Raw genomic sequence first — 21,782 nt, 5'->3', positions numbered from 1 at the left:
TTTCTGGTCAAGCCATAGTAATTCAGCTTCCCCCTGCCCCATTCTTCTTCCTTGGCTGACTTCTTTGCTCTTAAGAAAAGTTTTTATTTTCTTGGTTTGTCACAGTAACTTGCATTGCACATTCAATCTTTTTCACTATATACTCATATATAACCAGTAAAACAATAGACTGGGTTTCCCGAAAACAGGAAGCAAGAGGAAGAACAGGTAATTAAAAGCACTCCGAGGGCTGAGAGCAGGGGAAGTGCTTGGCTTGCAGCTGGCTGACCGGGATGGAGCCCCGGCTCGGAGTCAGCCCTGAGCACTGCCCGATAGAGCCCCCCCAAACACTTTGAAAATAGTATATAACTATATTAATTCCCATTGAAACATACAAGGAGAAAAGTGAGAATTTAAAATAATGGTGAAGGGGGCTGGAGCGATAGCACAGTGGGTAGGGCATTTGCCTTGCCTGGGTTCGATTCCCAGCATCCTATATGGTCTCCCAAGCACTGCCAGAAGTAATTCCTGAGTGCATAAGCCAGGAGTAATCCCTGTGCATCGCTGGGTGTGACCCAAAAAAGCAAAAAAAACCCCCAAAAACCCGTAAGAAAAGGCTTGTGTTTAAGATAAATAAAATAAAATAATGGTAAAGACAAAGCACAATAGCCAGAAATTTTATAAAGATGATTTCTTGAAGGGATAGGAATTTTAAATTTTTATATAAAGCAAATGTCTTACAATTTTTTAGAATAAATATGATGTGATACTTCTTGTGGCCTCAAAATTGTCAGTCAATCACAAAGTACTATATCCAGTTGAGCATTTAGACTGAATATCTTGAGATGCCAAATTGAAAAGGTGAAGTATCAGGCCAGGAAAAATTGTTAACATCCTATTGATTCTAAAATACAAGCTTTATATCATTTTCCAGTTTGCATCTTAAGTCAGTTTAGAATCTTAAGCATTTTTGTGTGGTTTTCATGGTTATGTAAAGACTTTCTCCTTGCCTATAAACTTTGAAAACTATTGTATTTTGAATTGGGACTGCACACCCATTTTGAATTAGCATTTTCTTCTCTTTTTTTACACTTCTTCTCAGCATTATTGGCAGCAAGCAATGGCCCAAAAAATTCACAACCACAGTTATAAAATCCCACTTATCCTCTCACAATAAGAAAATGGTGAAAAGTGGAGAATATATGTTTGTTATTAAGTAGAAAAATTACCCTACTATCCTCTAACCATTTTCGCTACAAATTTAGAAGCTCATTCTTCTGTTTTAGTCAGAACTCTCCTATTTTACTGAGTGTCCAAGAGTGAATCCAAAAATTTTCCTTAGAGATCAAACCCAGCAAAATTTCCTGAGATCATTTTTCATATAGTCTTGAAAATTAAATGAATTATAAGCAGAAGGCATAGTTAAACACTAAGACAATATTAGTAACAACTAAAAACTCATGTATGTCTTTTGGGGCTGGAGCAATAGCACAGCGGGTAGGGTGTTTGCCTTGCACGCGGCTGACCCGGGTTCAATTCCCAGCATCCCATATGGTTCCTTGAGCACCACCAGGAGTAATTCCTGACTGCATGAACCAGGAATAACCCCTGTGCATCGCCAGGTGTGACCCAAAAAGCAAAAAAACAAAAACAAAAAACCAACTCATGTCTTTTAAGTTTTGTTTCATTTGGGGGCCACACCTGGCTGTGCTGAGGACTTGCCCCTGGTTCTGCACTCAGATCACTCCTGGTGGGGCTCAGGGGACCATAAGGGATGCTGGGGATTGAACTCACGTTGCTGAGTTCAAGGTGTGCAAGGCAAACACTCTAACTGCTGTACTGTCTCCAGTCCCCATAGAAATTATTCTATAGAGAGCAGGGGTAAACTAAGTAAAGTTAGAAATTCAATAGAAATTTGGTGACAAAAGAATGTGAGAGCTGTCAGAAAGTTTTGAGTATCTCTAGTCAAATGATGCCATAGAGACCTGGCATAGGAAAAACTGTGAATTTATAAAAGGCTTGTTAGAGATAGTTAAACAATTTGACTTAGGATCAGAGAGATAATGCAAGGCTTAAGGTGTTTGCCGGGCATGTGGCTGGCCCAGCTTTGATCCCTGTCACTCCCGAGGGTCCCTGAGCCCACCTCGAGTGATGCCTTAACAGTCGGGAGTAAGCAAGCCCTGAGTACTGCCACGTGTGGCCACCCAAATAAAAACAAACAAAAAAATCAAGCTTAGGAAGAGTGTAAGCCAAAATGGATAGAAGAATGAGCAGTGTCCAGTACCAGTAAGTGGTTGTGAATCCACCCTGTGGCATGGCCCAGAGCCACGAGTGTTACTGCGTGTTGTGTGAACAGGGCTTCCTGGATAAGTATCGTGGGGTGTCCCCAGGGCTAATACTTACATGCTACATGCTGTGTAGTCAGTGCTGTACTGATCAATTCACTTCTATTAAATTATAGCTAATGAATGCAAGACAGGGAATTAGGTCTGGGATTAAGGGGAAAATTAACATGAGTCCTGGGACCTGGTTGATCACACGGTCAGGAGAAGCCATGGCCAAAACGACAGTCAGTAGTCAGAGGGTTTTAATGGAGAAATGCACATGCATGTTTGCATTCTTTTCAAAATGCTCTAAGGAATCTCCACACCTCTGCTGCTCTTCTTAATTGTCTCTCTTTAATTCAATTTTGTGTTCATGTTCAAGCATGTCTAAAAGGTTGAATTTTTAAAATGTAACTGTTCTCTTTGGTGGGCAGGACCGCCCCGTTACTCAGCTTTGCCTGTTTTGTTTGCTTAATGGTACTGTCTGGAGCTTCTGCCGTATGTAGTCTTTTCGCTGTGACTTGTGACTGCTCCTTACCCACTGTGTGTGACTGTTTACCAGCTGCGGGGCTGAATGAAGTTCTGTCCCAGGGTGTAAAAAACGTTATAACAATATTTAAAACGTTATAAAAGTATTTCTAACCCTATAAACTTTCCATGATCATGGATGCTACAGATCCAGCATTTCATGTGCATTCTTTATCTTTGTTCTTTTTTTTGAACTTAAAGTTGGCTGATTTCCTGTCCAGTGAAATTTTAGTGGAGGCTAATGAGTGCTTCTGTTGTACTGTATTACTGTCATCCCGTTGCTCATCGATTTGTTCGAGTGGGCATCAGTAACGTCTCTCATTGAGAGACTTATTGTTACTGTTTTTGGCATATCCAATACGCACGGGTAGCTTGCCAGACTCTGCCGCGCGGGCTCGATACTCTCGGTAGCTTGCCGGGCTCTCCGAGAGGGGCGGAGGAATCGAACTCGGGTCGGCTGCATGAAAGGTGAACGCCCAACCTCTGTGCTATCGCTCCAGCCCTCGATGGTACTATTTGTCTTAAATGTACGATTCCTCCCTTTATTGCTGTAAGTTTTAGTTGCGATCATGTTTCCATTTTTTTGGTCATGCTGTGAGGAGAAATAGATAAAATCCAGCATTATATAAGCCAGGGATGATGGGCCACGGACTTCTGTCACACACATTTCCTGCCAGTCTGCAAGACATTATTGCCACTGAACGGTTCTGCAAAGTATTGCCAGGAAGCATCAGCTCAGAGTTGGGAGTGCTTTGATGTCAGCTGCTCTATAGAAACCCAGATTTTCTGAGCGTTAAGTTAAGAAGGTGTAGGAGCATCAGAGTGCAGACAAAAGCTGATTGTCTCTTTGCTTTCCTTGTCTGGGGGCCACCCTCAAGAGAGCACAGGGCTTACTCCTGGCTCTGTGTTCGGGAATATCTCATGGCCATGCTTGGAACACTGTATTGGATGGTGGGGATCAAATCTCGGTTGCCGGCGTGGAAAGCAAACGCCCTCCCCACTGTCCTATCTCTGCAGCCCTGAATGTCTTTTTGGATGGTGCAACCTAGGATTATAGGCAGGGCAAGGGCTAGGGTGTGAATTTCTGTTGTGCGTCTTCCCACTTTAATTTTTCAATCCTTTATTTTGTATCCCCGTCCCCTCGGCCCTGCTTCCCTTTATTGTTGTGGTGACTTCGAGTGCGCACACGCCTGGCTGTGGCGCTTCCTGGGGCTCCCGCCACAGGCCGAGGTGCTCGAGTGCTTGGCTGCAGTGCTCAGAGCACTCGATTATTGCTGTGCTTGCACATCTGTTCACAGGAGGTCCCGCTCTTAGCGGATGCACACAGGTTATGGGTATAGCACCTCAACTTGTGTGACCCCCCTCTTAAGGCCACCACAGTGCTCACACACGTGTTTGCATGATGTCACCCTTTCTGGTGTGTTCACACATCTGGCTGTGTGAATTGGGTTTAACTGGAGGGGGATGGGTGGAGGTCAGGCGGGGGGGGGGGCTGTACCCTGCTGTTCTCAGGGTTTACTCCTGTCTCTGCTCTTAGGAATCACTCACAGTGCTACTCGGGTGACCGTATGTGGCCTTAGGGACTGAAGCCAGGCTGACCGTGTGCAAGGCAAGTGGTTTTCCTGCTGTTCTCTCTCCTCAGTGTCCACAGCACCAGAGATCCCAGAAGCAGAGCTTGTGGGGGTCACATTTTACACATGTCAGACATCAAGAATTTGAATTCATGACCTTATCCAAGGCAGACATCCTAGCCACAGTGCTGTTCATTCCTCTGGACCCTTATGTATTTTTTTCCCCTCCAAGTAATAGCTATATCAAGATGCAGTTCACCGCTTTGAAATGTACCAGTCAGTGTTGTTTTTTTTTAAATATATATACAGTTGCAAAATTGTGCACTATTCACCGTTAAATTCCAGAAAATTTTTTTATTCCAAAAAGAAGCCCTCGACATATTAACTAATCCTGCTCTGTCTGGAGTATTTTTTATTCCCAATATTTCCTGTAGGTGGAGTCAGACAATTTGTGGACTTTTGTGAGACTCCCACTTGTCGTTATAGTGTTTAAGATCATGTATAGCCTGTAATATCAGCACCTCATTCCTGGGCGGGGTGTGTGTGTGTGAATGAACATTTTACTAATTGGTTGATGTGTATTCTGATTGCTCCTATTTCTTTGGGTGTGCCTGTAATAATAGTGCTGCTTTGAACATTTGTGTACATCATTTTGTGTGGGCATTTCTTTTTATTTTTCCTGGGTATATGCCTAGGAGTAGAATTACTCTGTGTTTAGCCATGTAAGAAACTGCCAGACTCTTCCAAAGTGGTTGTACCATTTTGCATTCCACCAGCAATGGATGAGGTTGCAGTTTTTCTGCTTCACAAACCCTCATTGATGTCTATCTTTTATTTCATCATCTAGTATGCAAAGTGCTTCACTGGAATTTTGGTTCGTATTTCCCTAGTGATTAGCAATATTGCGCACCTTTTCACGTGCTTGTGGCCATTCGTACACTGTTGGGAAAATGTGTATTTACATTTATCATTCATTTTTTAATTGAGTAGTTTTTCCTTTATGTTACGGGGGTGTAAGAGTTTCTTGCATATTCTGCATGGAAATTATTTACTGGATATATGACTTCTAAGCAGTTTTCTTTCCTCCTATATGTTGTCTCTTGACTTCCTTGATGGGAGCTTTTGAAATGGTTTTAACTTTACAATTTTGGTATCTGTTAGTTTTTAAACCTGTTTTTTTTTTGTGTGTGTGTGTGCTTTGGTTTCTCACTTAAGTCGCTGTTAACCGTCACTTAAGCCAAGATTCAAAATGTTTAGCTATTCATTTTCAGAGTCTGGGATTGTGCCTGGGATTCACACAGGTGAGGCCTTCACTCCACTGCTGAACTTCCTAGGTCCAAAAATGTCACCCTGTGCTTCCTTTTTTAGCTTTCACTCTTACATGTAGGTGTTTGTTTTATTGTCGCTCGTTTCTTGCTTGGGGTTCACGCTAGACTCAGAGGGGCTACTTGTGACTTGGTGCTCCAGGGGGATCACTCATACGGTGTCAAGGATTGATCCCAGGCATCCTACATGCACAGCATGCACGTCAGCCTTCTGCGCTGCCTCCCTAGCCCCATTTAGCTATTTTTGTTTTTCTAATTTTATTTGTATAGTTGTTTACAATGATTTATTGCAGTTCAATATTTCAACACCAATCCACCACCCTCCCACCATTATTTCCAATTTTCCCAACTACCACCTAAGTCTGCCCCAATAGCAGGCCCTAAACCATTTCGTTTTTAGAATTCATTTTGAAAGTGCCTGCCATAGAGACAGGCTGGGAGGTCGGGGGTGGGGATGGGAGTGTTGGGAGGGAAACTGAGGACATTGGTGCTGGGAAACATACACTGGTGGAGATTTGGTTTGGGAATACTGTGTGACTGAAACCTAATCACAAACGGCTTTCTTTTTTTTGGGGGGGGGTTAAGAGAAGTTGACTTCTCTTTTTATTTTTTTTAATTTTTAAAAATTTATTATTATTTTTTTAATTTATTACAAATGGCTTTCTAAAGGTCCAGCTCACAGTGATTCAATTAAAACAAAAATCTTAAAAAAAAATAAAGATGCATTTTGAGTTGAGTTTTGCATACGATAGGATACAGGTGTCCAAGTTCCTTCTTTTGCAGGTCGATTTCCATTTGTACTTGCCCCTTTTGTTGAAAAGACCATTCGCGCCCGCTGACATTCTGTGTTGAAGATCAAGTGACCAGAAAAAGATGCAGTTTATTTCTGGATTCCCTGTTCCTTTTCTCATGCCAGCGCCACAGCTATCTTGATTACTAAAGATAGGCAGTAAAGTTTGGAATTGGGACATATGAATTCTTGAACTTTGTTCTTTTTCAGAATAATTTAGGTCATTCTAAATCCCTTGTATTTTATGTGAATTTATGATCAGTGTGTCAATTTCTATTATTTATTTTTCTTCATCTTCTTTAGTCATCTTATTTGAAAAAAATTTTTTCCCTGTTTTTGTGGTCGTGTAAAGTACAGCGTAGAAACTGCTCCTGCTTCAGCACTTGGAAGTCACTGCAGTGGCAGTTGGGGGACCAGGCGTTGCCAGGCGCTGGACCTACATGCAAAGCTTATGCTCTAGCCTTTCTGCTGTTTCCCTCATTTTTTTTTTTTGCAAAATATGCTACTAAAAATAATATGCTACTGCATGTAAACATAGTGTAAAATGTTCCAGAACACCAGAGGTAAAATGTTTGGCAAATAATGGAACATGCAAAATGCAGTTCCATGCTATCGTCATATATATAGCACTGTAGCACTGTCATCCCGTTGTTCATTGATTTGCTCAAGCGGGCACCAGTAACATTTTCATTTTGAGACTTGTTACTGCTTTTGGCATATTGAATACACCACAGGTAGCTTGCCAGGCTCTGCCGTGTGGACGGGATACTCTCGGTAGCTTGCCGGGCTCTCTGAAAGGGACAGAAAAATCAAACCTGGGTCAGCCGCATGCAAGGCAAATGCCCTACCCGCTGTGCTGTCGCTCCTATATACACATATATATTTTGTTGTTGTTTGTTTGTTTGTTTTTTGCTTTTTTGGGTTACACTCAGCGATGCTCCAGAGTTACTCCTGGCTCTGCATTCAGGAATTACTCCTGGTAGTCCTTGGGGGACCATATGGGATGCCAGGGATCGAACCTTGGTCGGCCGTGTGCAAGGCAAATAAATACCCTACCCGCTGTACTGTCTCTCTGGCCCCAACTTTGATTATATTGAATGAAAACATGTGAAGTGAGAGTAGAGTCCAGTATGCCAAAGTACAGGCCAGGACACGTTTTTGAGAAGGAACTTGACGTATTAGTTCTTTTTTTTTTTTCTTTTTGGGTCACACCCGGCGATGCACAGGGGTTACTCCTGGCTCTGCACTCAGGAATTATGCCTGGAGGTGTTCAGGGGACCATATGGGATGCTGGGGATTGAACCTGGGCCGTCCGCATGCAAGGCAAATGCCCTACCCGCTGTGCTGTCGCTCCAGCCCCTAGTTCTGAGAGTTTGCAAAAACCTGGATCCTTTCATTTTTGGGAAAACAAATACTTTCCTGTCAAGCTCTGGGGCTCCTGATGGTGCTGCATAAGGGGCCACAGAGCTAGGCTGGCTCTGCTCAGATGAGGAAGGACTTTCTCACTAGCTGTACGGTCTCGAGCAAGTTGCCTAACTTTCTCTGTAGAAGGGCAACAGTCATTATTGCATTGTGCTAGTGGAGGCTAAGTGAGGAAACATGAAACACCACACACACACACACACACACACACACTTTATAAATGACTTGATTTCCATGTAGTAAATTGTCAAAACTGTTAGTTGTTAAAGCTGTTGTTAAGATTTATTCCTCTAAGTCCTTGATGGGGAGGCATGTCTGGGCCACATTCAGAGGTGCTCAGGGACCACTCCTGGCTCTGTGCTCGGGGATCACTCGTGGCGGGACTCAGAAGACCATACACAGTGCCAGAAAATGAACCTTAACCCCTACCCCCCCAAAAAAAACCCAAACTTCTTAATTATACTCCAAAATCAAATTTAAGCCTCTATGAGTACATTGTGATGAGTAATTTGAGCATATTTTTGTCTAGGTCTTCAGATTGAGGAGAAAAAAAAACCCTATTACACTTTTGGTAAGGGAAGAGAGGATTTATGATGGCTCTACAAAACAAAATAATTTGTTTCCAAATGAGTTTTCACCTGACCCATAGGATAAGAAAAGTTTCAATGAAGGAGGTGATATTTGAGATGTGTCCCCAAAATTGACTGTGATTTCTGTGAAGGGCAGGGCCAAGGCAAGAATTTGGGCTGATAAGAAAATAGCACAAAGATCAAAGACTGTATGGACATCTTTTATAAAGTAAGGGGGTGGGCGGGAGGGCTCTCACCGGGTGCATTTGACAGGCTTGTGGCTAACTTGGGTCCTGATGACTTAGAGACTTTTGTGTTTGTTTTCATGCATATTACTACTAGCAGTATCTGATTTATTTATAAATGAGAAGAAATTGGCAATGAGTAGAACCATTTCAGAAGCTGAAAAAGGTGACACTCTAGTACTGGATACATGGCCCTTTATTTTTCTTCCAGTTTAATTATATAAAGATAAGTCAGTCTTGAGAATCTAAAAATACTTAGTCAGACTATATTAACACTTTCATAAACTATACAAGAAATGAGACTGACTTGCATTTGTCAAACTGTGTATCAGTCATTCCTGATCCCGTCTTAGGAAATTCCCGGCATGACCTCATTCATCCATGGGGACACAGCAGCCCTTGTTGAGATGCAGACATTCATCTCTTTGGCTGCACGGTCAAGCCTTCCCTTCCCTCATGGTTTCCTTCTACTGTGCATATGCATGTCCCATTGTCAGCTTCTTAGAGCAGAGGTTTACCTTCCTCATCACCAGCTATTGGAGGAGGATGAGGGCCCCACAGATAACGATTCGCCCCGTTCTTCTAGGAGGGCTTCCTGCTGCTCCACTGTGTCATATCTGCAATCGAATGAGTTCCCATCACCTCTTTCCTTTTTCACACCTTGCTAGAACAGTCTTGATTCACAGGACCATGAGCTCAGCTATTCCCCAGATGAAATCTATTATCAATGATCATCTCCAGGGGGACTGATTCTAGCTGTCCAACGCTTGTCCATTCGAGATGTAAACCATCACCAGAACGACTGGGCCCCCTGTGCTAACTTGAGTCTTGCTGGCATTTGGTCAGGGGATATTCTGCACATCCTCCCTGATGTGACTAGAAGGGCGGATGAAAAGTATAAAGTATTTGTGGACACTTGATTATTGAGGGGCTGGAGAGATAGCACAGTGGTAGGGTGTTCACCTTTCATGTGGGCAGCCCGTGTTCGATTCCTCCGCCCCTCTCAGAGAGCCCAGCAAGCTACCAAGAGTATTGCGTCTGCACGGCAGAGCCTGGCAAGCTACCCATGGTGTATTGGATATACCAAAAACAGTAACAATAACTCTCACAATGAGAGACGTTACTGGTGCCTGCTCGAGCAAATCGATGAGCAACGGGATGACAGTGACAGTGATTATTGAGGGCCTTGGGTCTCGAGTTTTAGCCAGAATTTATAATTATGTTAGTAAATGGTTGGAAGAGAGACATCGGGTATAGAAGGCAGAATAAATGGAATTTTACTTTAACTCTTTAAATATAAGGGTTCAAATGAGAAGATGATTTCTCAAACCCTGCCCTCATTGTTGTTGGTGTTCCTTGGATGTCACTCTAGAGCATCTCTGGATGACCTTTGTGTGAGGCGAATGTGATAGCCACTATACTATGGAAACTTCTGGGTGATCTTTGTGAATTTCATCTGTTTACTTATTTAGCTTTTGGTTCTTGGACCACACCTGGCAATGCTCACAGCTTATTCCTGGCTCTGGGCTCTGGAATCAATCCTGGTGGGGCTTGGAGGAGATTGAACACAGGTCAGTCGTATGCAAGGCAAGTCCCTTACCCACTGTCCCGTCTCTCCAACCCTAACGGTAAAGAGTTTTAGAGGGGGCTAAGGAGTAGTGGGGTTATTTAATATAGAGGTTCCTAAGCTAATGGAGTTTCCAAGTAGAATTCAAAGTCCATGAATATGAATCTGGAAAAAAACCCATCTTCCATTAACATCTGCGGAACAATAGTATTTATTCCTACAAAGACTGTAGCAAAAAAGTACGATAGTATCGAACTTTATTATTTTTGTTTGGGGGGGGCACACTCTGTGGTGCTCAGGGCCTTCCTGGCTCTGTGCTCAGGGATCACTCCTGGCAGTGCTCAGGGGTAGGAGAGAACAAACCCAGTCTGGCCACCTGTAAGACTAATGCCTTACCTGCTATACTGTCTCTCCAGGCCCCCTGGACTTTATTTTGATCATGAATATGTCCATGTAGTTAATGAAACGTGTCTTAAAATACTTTGCTTTGAAATTACAATAAGGCTCTGTTGTCCAGACTTACTTTTGTCTTGATAAAGCTGAAATATATCACGATATATCACAAATGGAAGGCTTTTTAGTAACTATCCCCTTTGTAATCATGGATTTCGTTTGTATTTCATTGTATTTTCTGAAGAATGGGCCTGTAGCCTTTACCAGATGACCTCAGGATTTATAGCAAGGAAGTGAGAGTTGAAGGCAGGAGGTTGTGGGGATGTGAAGCCAACCCGGGCTGAAGTCTGGAGCCCGAGCATGTGGGAAGTAGGTGGTTTGAACCCACAGGGAGATCGAAATGGCAATGGACGTGTCAGAACCCGGATGCAGAGCCACTCCTCTGAGTCAGAGGGACTTCGGGGGAGGAAGTCTCTGCTAGTCACGTGTGTTGATAGGAAAAAGAAAAGTGTGGAGCAGTGTTAACAGTGAACAAGGTTAACAGTTGCGTTAATGAGCCAGTGGCAGCAGTAGTCATTTACTGGGCACTTACCACGTGTTTTCCAAGGGTTGGGTTTACCCTTCCCATAAATCCCAGGGAGTCGGGACAGTTATCCCCTTCCTTCCCTTTACATTGGGTTAGAGGATCTAAACTCTGGACAGGAAGGGGCTAACAAAACAAGACCAAACACTTCGGCCTCTCAGTATCTGTATAGTCTGCCCCAGAGGCAAAGGGGTGGGGTAGGGTGGGGGTGGCGGGAGGGATACTGGGGACATTGGTGGTGGAAAATGTGCACTGGTGGAGGGATGGGTGTTCGATCATTGTATGACTGAAACTCAGACATGAAAGTTTCATAGCTGTAGCTCATAGTGATTCAATTAAAAAAATATATATATATCATATCATCTTAATAAAATGACACCTTTGGTGGGGAAGGATTGAGTTGAATGGGATAAAAAGAGGGTATCTCGTGGGATGGAATTCTTGGATAGCGCCTGCATTAAGACACAGGCTATTTGGTTAGTCGGCTGGAGAGTTGGAGTAGAGATAAGATGGCAGCTGACAGATCCACTTATATTTTACTGGCTCTGAACATCAGGTCCCATTGTTTCCGAAATGGTTAGGTAGAAGGGGCCTTCGGCAGGATGGCCTTTTCTTCTCCCCCCTTGGACTCTCGTATCCTGGGCCCCGCTGAGGTGCAGAGAGAGAGTCTGAATTTAGCAGCCCTCCGAGGCGACATTTTGTGCCTTCTCCTCTTTGCCCGGCCTTCAGACCCCAATTTTCCAGAGTCCGCAATTGAGAAAGACCTTTTGTTACTGTACAATAAGGGGGAAGCCCCCCGTGGTATAAAACAGACTGAGGACTTTGCAAAATATAGCAAGTTCATGTCTGCTAATATGTTAAGTTATGTGGCCTCCCTCGTTTAAGGAGTGATTTGTTGTTTTCATGCTAATACAAATTCTTGTATTAATAGGAGCATGGCCCTGAGTTTCTTCATCCGCCTGGGGGAAAAAAAATTACTTGTTTGATGGTAAACAAAGAACAGAAGAATCGGCTCACTGTCCCCGTTTTAAAAAAAGACGGGATGAAGCAATAGTGGAATAATTTTAATTGTAACCCTCTAACACTTGCCATCAGTAAGCTCATTTATGTTCTGTTTTTAGGAAACGGAGTCTTGAAGAGTCCAGAGTGCATTAGAAATGCAAAACATGACCGCATGTTCTCAGTATTTTGTCAGTGTTACATGAAAGAGCACTTGTGCTGGGGTGCCCGGCTCTGAGGGTATTCTCTGTTCAGTGTGTATTTACAGAGATGTATGAATATTTGATTAATGAGTCCTGGTCTCTGGAGGAATTTAATAACTGTATTGCTGTACAAAGCCAGGCCCTTGACTGTTAACACAGCTGCCAATAGTGTCATTGACACCGAAGCCCTTGCTGGATCTAATATATTCTGGGGAGTAAATTCCTTGGCCAAAAAGGGATCTGTGTGAGGGACATTATTCATTTATCTGTTTTGAACTTGACTCAATTTACAGGCTCGGGTTTGTAAAGGTTTTTTCAATGCAAACAAGCAGGCATATGGAAACTTAAAAGATGATCTTTTTTTTTTTTTTTATAAAAGGATCACTTGCCTCCCACCCCAAGTCAGTTGGAAAAGCATTGATAAATAAAAGGCATTTGATTTTTCTCATTATGAAAATCCCAGGAGGATTCAGGAATGCTTTTTGCCTTGGAGATCATATAAGTAACCATAAGATAGCCAAAGATCAGGTTCTATTTAGGATTATATAGATCTCACTTCTCTCTGAATACTAGAATCTAAATTTATGATTTAACATCATTTAATGCCTCTTCAGGAATTATTGAAGGCTAATTGCTTCACTTAGATATTTTTTGTTTTTCATATCTATGGAGAAATCAATTCTAACATTCCGAGTTAGGTGGGTATTTTAGTAATGTTGCCTCATTTAACTGCTCGAGTAACAGGGAGAAATGTCAAAAAAAGATAAATTTAGTGCAGGCGCTTTTGCTGGAAGCTGTAACTGCAGGTTAGAATTACCCATGCTATGCAGAATTTCCTGCAACACTTCTCCTTAGGGCCACAATGCATTACAGCAGACGTATAATGAAGCCGCTATAAAATCTCTGGTAATTAAGGGGGATTTGACAGTAATTGCAACAGTGAATCAACTTAATTATTACCTGCTTCAAAGAGAGCTAACCTGATGTTATAATCTAACCTTTTCTTCTTTTAAAATGGGAGATTAAACAAGTATATGTAGCATTTAAGAATTAAATCTGTTGAGATAAAATTGTATTAATATACTTCCAATATGCATTTTATGCACAGGTACACAGCAACTTCCCAGGAAGCAGCAGCGTTCGGCTCTCTGTGAGGTGCTCACGTTGCTCCTTCTGTTCTGGGGCTGGAGCCTCCGCCTCTGAGAGGAATTCACTCTCTCCCCAGTCTGCAGAGTGCCCTTGACTTACTTTCCCCAGCTGCCACACTCCGGGGAAGGGTCTTGGCCTGGAAAGAAAAGCAACGCCCAGAGTATTATCATTGCTTATATTTAGATAGCCGAGCTCTCAGACTCGTTAAAATCTAAAACAAAACAAAACAAAACAAAATACCGAAATGATTTTCACCCAACAGATTCGCAGTAAGGTTAGCCAGGAGGTTAAAATCTCATCAGAAGCTTCGAACAAGTTGATAGGCAGGTGAAAATGTAAGACCCCTCTAAGACCTTCCCTGTACTTCTGACAAGCTGTACCCACCCCCTTTTTATAGCCAAGTTCAAGTGAGTTTTGTGTGTGGGAGTACCTTATAAAGAAAGCATCACTTCCTTTTGAGTGGGCATGGGTTGGGAGAGGCTCTCCAAACAGTGCTCAGGAGCCCTCCTGGATGACCTGGGTAATGCTTAGGGGACTGTGTGGTGCTGGAGATTGAACCAAGTTCTGGTTCGTGCAAGGCCTGTGTCTTGACCTCTGTCCTGCCCTCTGCACTGATGCTCCTCCCATTTCTTCGTTTACTTTTATTTTTATTAAGTCACCATGAGATACACAGTTACGAAGCGTGATTGGGCTTCCATCATACAATGTTCCATCACCCATCCCTTCACCAGTGCACATTTCCCACCACCAGTGTCCCCAGTTTCCCTCCTGCCAACCCCACCCTAACAGCCTCCTGCCTCTATGGCAGACACTTTTCCTCTCCCTTTCTCTCTCTCTCTCCTTCTTGGCAATATGGTTTGTAATACCAGTTCTGAAAGGTTATCATATATATCCCTTTTCCTCCTTTTAGCACTCAGTTCTTGTCCAGAGCGATCATTTCCTAACTGCTTTCTCTCTCCTCCCACACCCCCGCTTATGTCAAGCTCCCAACCAGGGCCAGTCCTCCTGGCCCTCATTTCTACAGTCTCTTCCTCCCATTTCTTAGCACTTGCTGTCATCCTTGTGACAGGGGGAGCGTGAATGTATATACACAGTGGTTCTGGGCTCCTTTTGTCTATGCTGTATTATTAGGGATCTAGAATATTTAATGCCAGATTTTGTATGTATGGTATGGCCCCTTTCTTGTATTTCCTCCTAACTCTCTTTTCTGCTTTTTAAGTCTTATAATGGGTCTTCAGTGACTCCAGCCTTACCAGTGGTTGTACATGGGGTTAGAGAGAGGAACCCCATGTCAGCAGTTGTGTTTTGGATTGAATCTTTTTGTTTGGTTTTATGTCTGACATCTGTGGGAAGCAGGGTCTGTTCGTTTTACTGGAGATGATTAAGCATCGATTTGGTTTAGTTTGGGGATGGCACAAGTTCATCTTCAACTAAAATTTCATACGCGTTGTCCATTTAGGTCAAAGTGATTCGGATTTGCTGCTGCTTCCAGACCCATGGGAGTAAGCCCTGGGCAGGCTTTGATCTTTGATCTTTTGAAGATTCCTTTTTTTTTTCCTGGACTATTGCAAATTCACTTTGACTTCCCTTAAGGAAGGCTGGACAGTAATGGAATGGCGATTAGGCAAATCAGGCAGGCACTGGGAGTTTTGATTTCAGTCTAGACCTGGACTCGCCTGGGCCCAGTCATCTAGAAGCTTCTTCTGTTTTATTCCTCCAGCCACACTGAGTTATAGCTTACTCCACAGGGATCCCCTAAAGCCCCATTTATTTGTTTTCTCTTAGACAACTTTCACCCAAACAGAAACGAGACAAAGTCATGGCCTCTGCAGAGGCAATTAGCTCTGCTTCCCAAGGCACCTATTTTGTCATTAGGGATACCCCCTGTTCCCATGAGCTGCGCTGACCCCCGTGAGCTGTGCTTAGCGTTCATTCATGCTCCTAACCTCACATTTGCCAGGAATCAGCTAACTGTAGTGGCTATCACTCTGACTTTTGTGCTTTAGACAGTTTGTGTCTTGATCATACTGAACAGAGGAGGTAACAGACCATGAAATGCAAACCAAGTGATCTTTATTTAATAAACACTGAAATAAGGCCCTGGAAAGCAATTGGAGCTGTTGACCAGAACCACGTTCTATGCATTTAGGATAAAACAGAACAGGTAAGGTTCCCGATTTCCCCGAGCTCTCAATGAGTTGTAACTTCTCTTCAGAGAATCGTTACTGTTCCAGGACTTTATAGGTCTGATCTATGAACTATACTGTCCCTTTTCTAGATCCTATGCTTCCTATGACAAACACTTACCATATTTTGCTATAAAAATGTAACAAGGCAAAAAGTTCCAAGTTTGAATTTTCCTTCTTGCGTTTTCAGTTAGGCCTATGCAACACATTAGAAATATATTCGACGAAACCCAAATTAGCAAGACTTCATGAACCTCCAAATGTAACCAACCTTTATTTAAAATTAAAGTTGTAGTATTATTATTGACTTACTGGCTTACAATATTGTATTTTGGGGTGAGCTTCATACCTCTTTCTTCCCTCTTCCCCTCCCCTTTCCCTCTGGGCACCACCAAAGTTTGCAGCAAGTCTTGTATTTAGTTTTGTTGTCTTTGGTCAGTTCATTGATTTTATTTATGTATTACATAATTTTAGTATTTCTTTTTTGCCTCCCGACTTATTAAATTCAGAGCACAATCACTTCAGTCACCATTTCATCCCCCAAAGCAGAATTTCATCTTGATGGCCAAGTGTTCTTACTTTTGTGTGTGAGCAGCAAGGTAATTTTTTAATCCTTTTTTTTTTTTTTTTTTTTGCTTTTTGGGTCACACCTGGTGATGCTCAGGGGTTACTCCTGGCTTTGCACTCAGGAATTACACCTGGCGGTGCTCAGGGAACCATATGGGATGCTGAGAATAGAACCCAGTCCGCCATGTGTAAGGCAGACGCCCTACCCAGTGTACTATCGCTCCAGCCCTAGCAAGGTAATTTTTATTGAATGAAACTGGCTTAGAAAGATGCAAGAAAGGAGAAAGAAAATGTATTCAAGAGAGAATGCAGGCTTCTCCAGAGTGGAAATAAGCCTTCAGAGAAACCCGGGACAAGCAAGCGAGATTCTTGTTCAAGGGAGAACACAGTTTGAAGAGCAAGTACAGAGTGTTTTTGTTTTTTAAATTTTTTTTCTGTGGTGGGGGGCATATCCAGCGGTGCTGGGGGGATATTTCCAACTCATTGCTTAGGAGTTCACTCGCAGACAGTGCAGTGCTGGGGACTGAACCCAGACTTCCTGCAAGCAAAGGGTCTGCCCCAACCCACTGAACCATCTCCGCAGCCATATAGCTGACTGGTATTTGATTGAGTGCCTTCAGCTCTTCGTCCAGTTTTCTGCTGGTGGACATTTAGGTTGATTCCACATTTCGGCTCATGAAAATAATGCTGCTATGCAGGTATAGGTAAAGATCCCTTTCCAATTGTTTGTATAGCCTTCAGACAAATGCCTTGGGTAGTATTACTGGATCATATGGAATTTCCATTTTTACATTTTTAAGGAATGGCAGTAGCAGTTCTACCAATTTAATTTCCATCAAAAGCATACCCAGTTTTCCTTTTTCTTTGCATTCTCACCAACACTTACCAATTACAACAGCGTGGTCAGTTCCAACATTTTCCATGTCAGACACAAGAACAAGTATGTTTCAAAGTAATTACCTTCAATGCTAAAGTTTTTCCCTTCTCTTAGGTCCTCTCAGATCCTTTCCACAAAAAAACAAACAAAAAAACCACACAAATGTATTAATGTTTTCTGAACTTTGATCTCATAGAGTGATGGAATAAAAATAAATAAATACTAACAAATAAATAATTTTAAAATAATTATGCTTTCTGGGAGAAAGTTAATTTCAATTTCAAACTCAGTTATTCTGGGGTAGAATATTATTTTGAGAATAGATCCATCCTTGCCATGGACGACAGAGGACTTTTGAATTGACTTCAAAAGGATCACAATAAGGTGTCACTTGAAAAATGACATACATTGGCAAGGTGACAAAGTTTTGAGGAAATTTTAAAGATTATCCAGTTGTCATTCTGCATGTACAATGTCTGGAATACAAAGACAAGATCCATTGAATTGTGTGTGTGTGTGTGTGTGTGTGTGTTATAAATCAGTAAACTAAAGCCCCCAAAGATCAGTTCGAGTTGCACAGTGACTTTTGACAGAACTATGACTAGAATCCAGCTCATTGTCTTAACGAGAAAAAATTCATTTTGAAGAGTATTTAGCAACTTTAAATAGCAAAACGGCCAATGGTGTCTTTAAAAAAAACTTTATTTTATTTTAGGTACTATGATTTACAATACTGCTAATGGCAGACTTTCATCATGATTAGTGAAGTTAGTCTAGTGGTGTCTGTAAGTCAGTTTAAGGACATGGGTGACTCTCAAGCCCAGAACTATGAAAGGGGTAGAGTTATTTCAGGAAGTGCTTTTCCTTTGGGCCCAGTCTTAGCATTGCTGTGGAATAGAGTGCTGGATAAAGATATAAAGAAAAAACAGCAGGGGCTGGAGTGATAGCACAGCGGGTAGGGCGTTTGCCTTGCACTCGGCCAACCCGGGTTTGAATCCCAGCATCCCATCTGGTCCCCTGAGCACTGCCAAGGGTAATTCCTGAGTGCAGAGCCAGGAGTAACCCCTGTGCATCGCCGGGTGTGACCCAAAAAGAAAAAAAGAAAGAAAGAACAGCAAACCAACAGCAGAGGGCTCAGTCTGCTGTTTTTCAAGAATTCTTACACCCTACCCCAATTTATAGGTAGTTTCTTTTTCAGGGTGTCACTTCAAGAGTCAGGAAGAAAAAGAAAAAAGATTGTTAGTTGATAAAATTTTAGTTGGAGTGTAGGATTGGAGAACAAACAGTATGGAGATTTTTCATGATAAAAATCGTTATTTCGGGGGTAGAGAGATAAGTCAAAGCGGTAAGGCATTTGCCTGGCATGTGACTGTGGTTTGAATCCCAGCACTGTTCGTGGTTCTCCTGAGCACTGCTGGGTGTGACCCCAAACCCAAACCAAATCTTCTTTTCGTCATCCATTGCTATTTTAAAAACTCACCTTAAAGCTTCATGGTTGAACCTCCTATGGATTTGTTACTTCTAGTGATTCTGTGGGTTGATGAAGCTCAACTACAAGCTCCTTCTGCCCCTGACATGAAACTGTGGCCATTCCTTCCTCTGCTTTGAGCTGGGCCTTTGCCGTGGGTTAGAATATCCACAATGGGTTATCTTCAAAGACTCTCCAAGTGACAGCTCATTCTTACATAGTCTGACCTGAATGTTTGACAGCTTCGTAGCTGACACCCATGCAGTTCAAAGTCACTAGCTTTGAGGCTAGGGTTGGGACTGGGAGCTTACAGAAGTTAATTTGGCTAAATTTTCTCTCTCTCTCTCTCTCTCTCTCTCTCTCTCTCTCTCTCTCTCTCTCTCTCTCTCTCCTGTGTATGTGTGTTTGGTATTTGGGCCACACCTTATGGTGCTCAGGGCTTACTCCTGACTCTGTGCTCAGGAATCACTCCTAGTGGACCATATAGGTGCCAGGGATCGAACCTGGGTTGGCTGCATATAAGGCAAACTCCCTGTCCACTGCACAATCTCTCCGACCTATCAACTGAATTCTCTTGAGCAGAATAACTCATGACACCAACCCAGATTCAAAGGAAAAGAGAACAGATTCTGTTTCTGGATAAGAGACATCATCAGCACCATCTCTATTTCTTGAGAGTCTCAGTTTTTTAGGATGTCAATTCTGTTTCTCAACCCAATCTTCTGTCTGAATTTTCTTGCCACTTGAACATCCACACCAAATGTGTCTCAGAGATGCCAGTGTCTCCTTAGCCCAGTTATATTTTGTCTCAGTTTCCCCCAAAGGCATTTACAGATGTCTGACTCAGGAAAAAAAAAAAACACTTGGAACGGTGACTCTGTGAACCCTAAATCTTAGGGATTACAAAAAAAATTCCTCATTATCTCCATTGGGACTGACAGGGGTTTCCAAACCTCATCTGCTTTTCAGAGGTCTAAACACAAGGCCTCAAATAAGTCCTAGAGAATTTAAATTTTGGAATAGAGGGCGAGTGTAGCTAGGAAGAATGAGCCAGAGAGAGAAGTTTGGCTGGGAATTTGGACGGACAATTCAGTTCGGCCGGGAAACCCAACTCATTTTCACGTGTTGGCCACTTAATTCCTCATTTCGCCCACTGAGTCAGGATGGAAAGAATCAGCTTTTCTGATCGACTCCTTCTCTGCCAGGACAACAAAGTGCTCCACTGCCCCTTCAGTGCCGGCCGAGATGACATGGAGACAAGTGTCCAGCACCGGAGGACCCAGCCTTGACTTCCCTCCCCTGAATGTCTTCCCTGCTCCCCGGGGCAGCGCTAACAGACACTCTCGGCTGCGGATGGAAGGCGAGTGGGGGTCACCGAGCCGGAGCACTTAGACAACGGAGAGGCCCAGCGTCCGGGAATGGATGATACCGGGAAGACGGCAATATGATTTCGAACCCCCCTTCCCCCGAAGGCACGGGCAGAATCACCGAGAGGCAGCCTGTCCCCCTCAAATGAGATGCAGCCGTTCATCATGTCACAGCCGGCCACGGAGGGCGAAGGCTCAGGGGCTGCTGGCTGTCAGGAGCAGGATTGCGCCGTGGGGCCCCGCAGGCCAGATGGAGGAGACCCCCTTCTGCCTGGCCCTCCCATTGTCTGGCGTCTCCTCTCCGTTTCCCAGGCCCGTGTCCCTGGGCTGACCACGGACCCCAAGCCCCAAGGGTGGGGTGACAATAGTGTTGTAACATTTTCCTGATCCGTTTAACCTCCCGATTGTACCCCTACACGTTTTAGTAAAAAAAAAAAAATACACAAGTGGATTTTTTTTCCATTTTGATTGATACATTTTAATAGGCTGGTGCAAACTTTGGGAACTCTCGTTTAACACTTGGAACCATTCTAGGAAAAGAATTTGAAATTAGGCCTGCCGACTAGAGATGGCCTTGATGGAGGCAGGAGGGGTGAGAAAAGTATATATATATGTCTTTTTTTTTTTTTCTTGCAGAGCTTGGTATTAAGATTCTCTTCACACACCTATTAGCGTTCATCTCCCCTTACTTCAGATCTCACACCCTGTCACGGTCCCACTGTAAAAATCTTTTGTGTCTTTTTTTTTTTTCTCAATTGCTGTGATGTTGTCTATAAATATTTAGTGATCCTTCACGATCGGGTTGTATTTACCCCTGTAGTTATGTATTACAAATGAAACGACAGCATCTGCTGAAATTAAAAGTGGCCACATTTTCACTTGGCGCTTAATTAAATGCCAAAATTTATCTACATTAACAACAAAGTAGTGAAATTTATTGATCAATTCACATGATGGAAGTTGACAAATGGCTTAAGCAATTTCCATAATTTTCTACACGTGTTAAAATTTGTAATGAAAAAAAGAACACTATATGAACATGAAATGAGAAATGAAGGGAGGGTTTGTGCCGGGGCCCGTGCCCCGGGGCGGTGTACTCCGTGTGCTGGCCTGTCCGTGCCGCCTTTTGAGCCGTGTACAGATGGGGCTCTGACAGTCCTACAGCTGTTCCCCTAATTGTCCATTAAGTGTTCTATTGATTCTCGGATTCCAAGTCCATGTCTTTCAGTGCGAGCTCTCGTGTGAAGTGGCAGACACATTCCTTGCAGAATGACAGAGCGGCTTGAAACCTAAAAATGTGGTCTGCCAGTTTCAATTGAGGCTCCTGCTGGCGAGGGAGAAGGCTTGGTTAAAGGGCGCTTTGTAATCACTGGGTAGGTTTTATTTTCTAAACTTTTAGCATCAATCAATTAAAGCTGCAGCAGCAGCACCACCACCACCACGAAGAGTTTTAATTCCAGGGTAAGCTTGGACAAAATCGCACCGGGCCGATTCTGGGCGCCAGTGGAGGGGGTTCGCCTGTGGGGGGAGAGATCAGCCTGGTTCCACTGAAGGCGGATTATCCCCCACCCCCTCCCCGTGCACCTGACATGCGCCAAGTCATTTTCTTCTGACTCGCAAGTTCCCTTTTCGCATCTTTTTTTTTTTTGAAGAAAAAATGGAGATCATCT

General features: G+C 43.1%; 1 protein-coding gene and 1 pseudogene across 1 annotated transcript in view; one reads left to right on the top strand and one right to left on the bottom strand.

The window, feature by feature from the left end:
• ATG4C (autophagy related 4C cysteine peptidase) overlaps window positions 1-21,782 on the top strand; it is a 106,071-nt gene that overhangs the window by 65,115 nt on the left and 19,174 nt on the right. The window lies entirely within an intron of this gene.
• On the bottom strand, window positions 9,255-9,544 carry LOC101545312 (selenoprotein K-like; annotated as a pseudogene).

Source organism: Sorex araneus, chromosome 5 (genome assembly GCF_027595985.1).
Source record: "Sorex araneus isolate mSorAra2 chromosome 5, mSorAra2.pri, whole genome shotgun sequence".
NCBI classification, from domain to species: domain Eukaryota; kingdom Metazoa; phylum Chordata; class Mammalia; order Eulipotyphla; family Soricidae; genus Sorex; species Sorex araneus.
The sequence above is the reverse complement of the archived record's forward strand: the minus strand, read 5'-3'. Positions and strand labels throughout refer to the sequence as shown.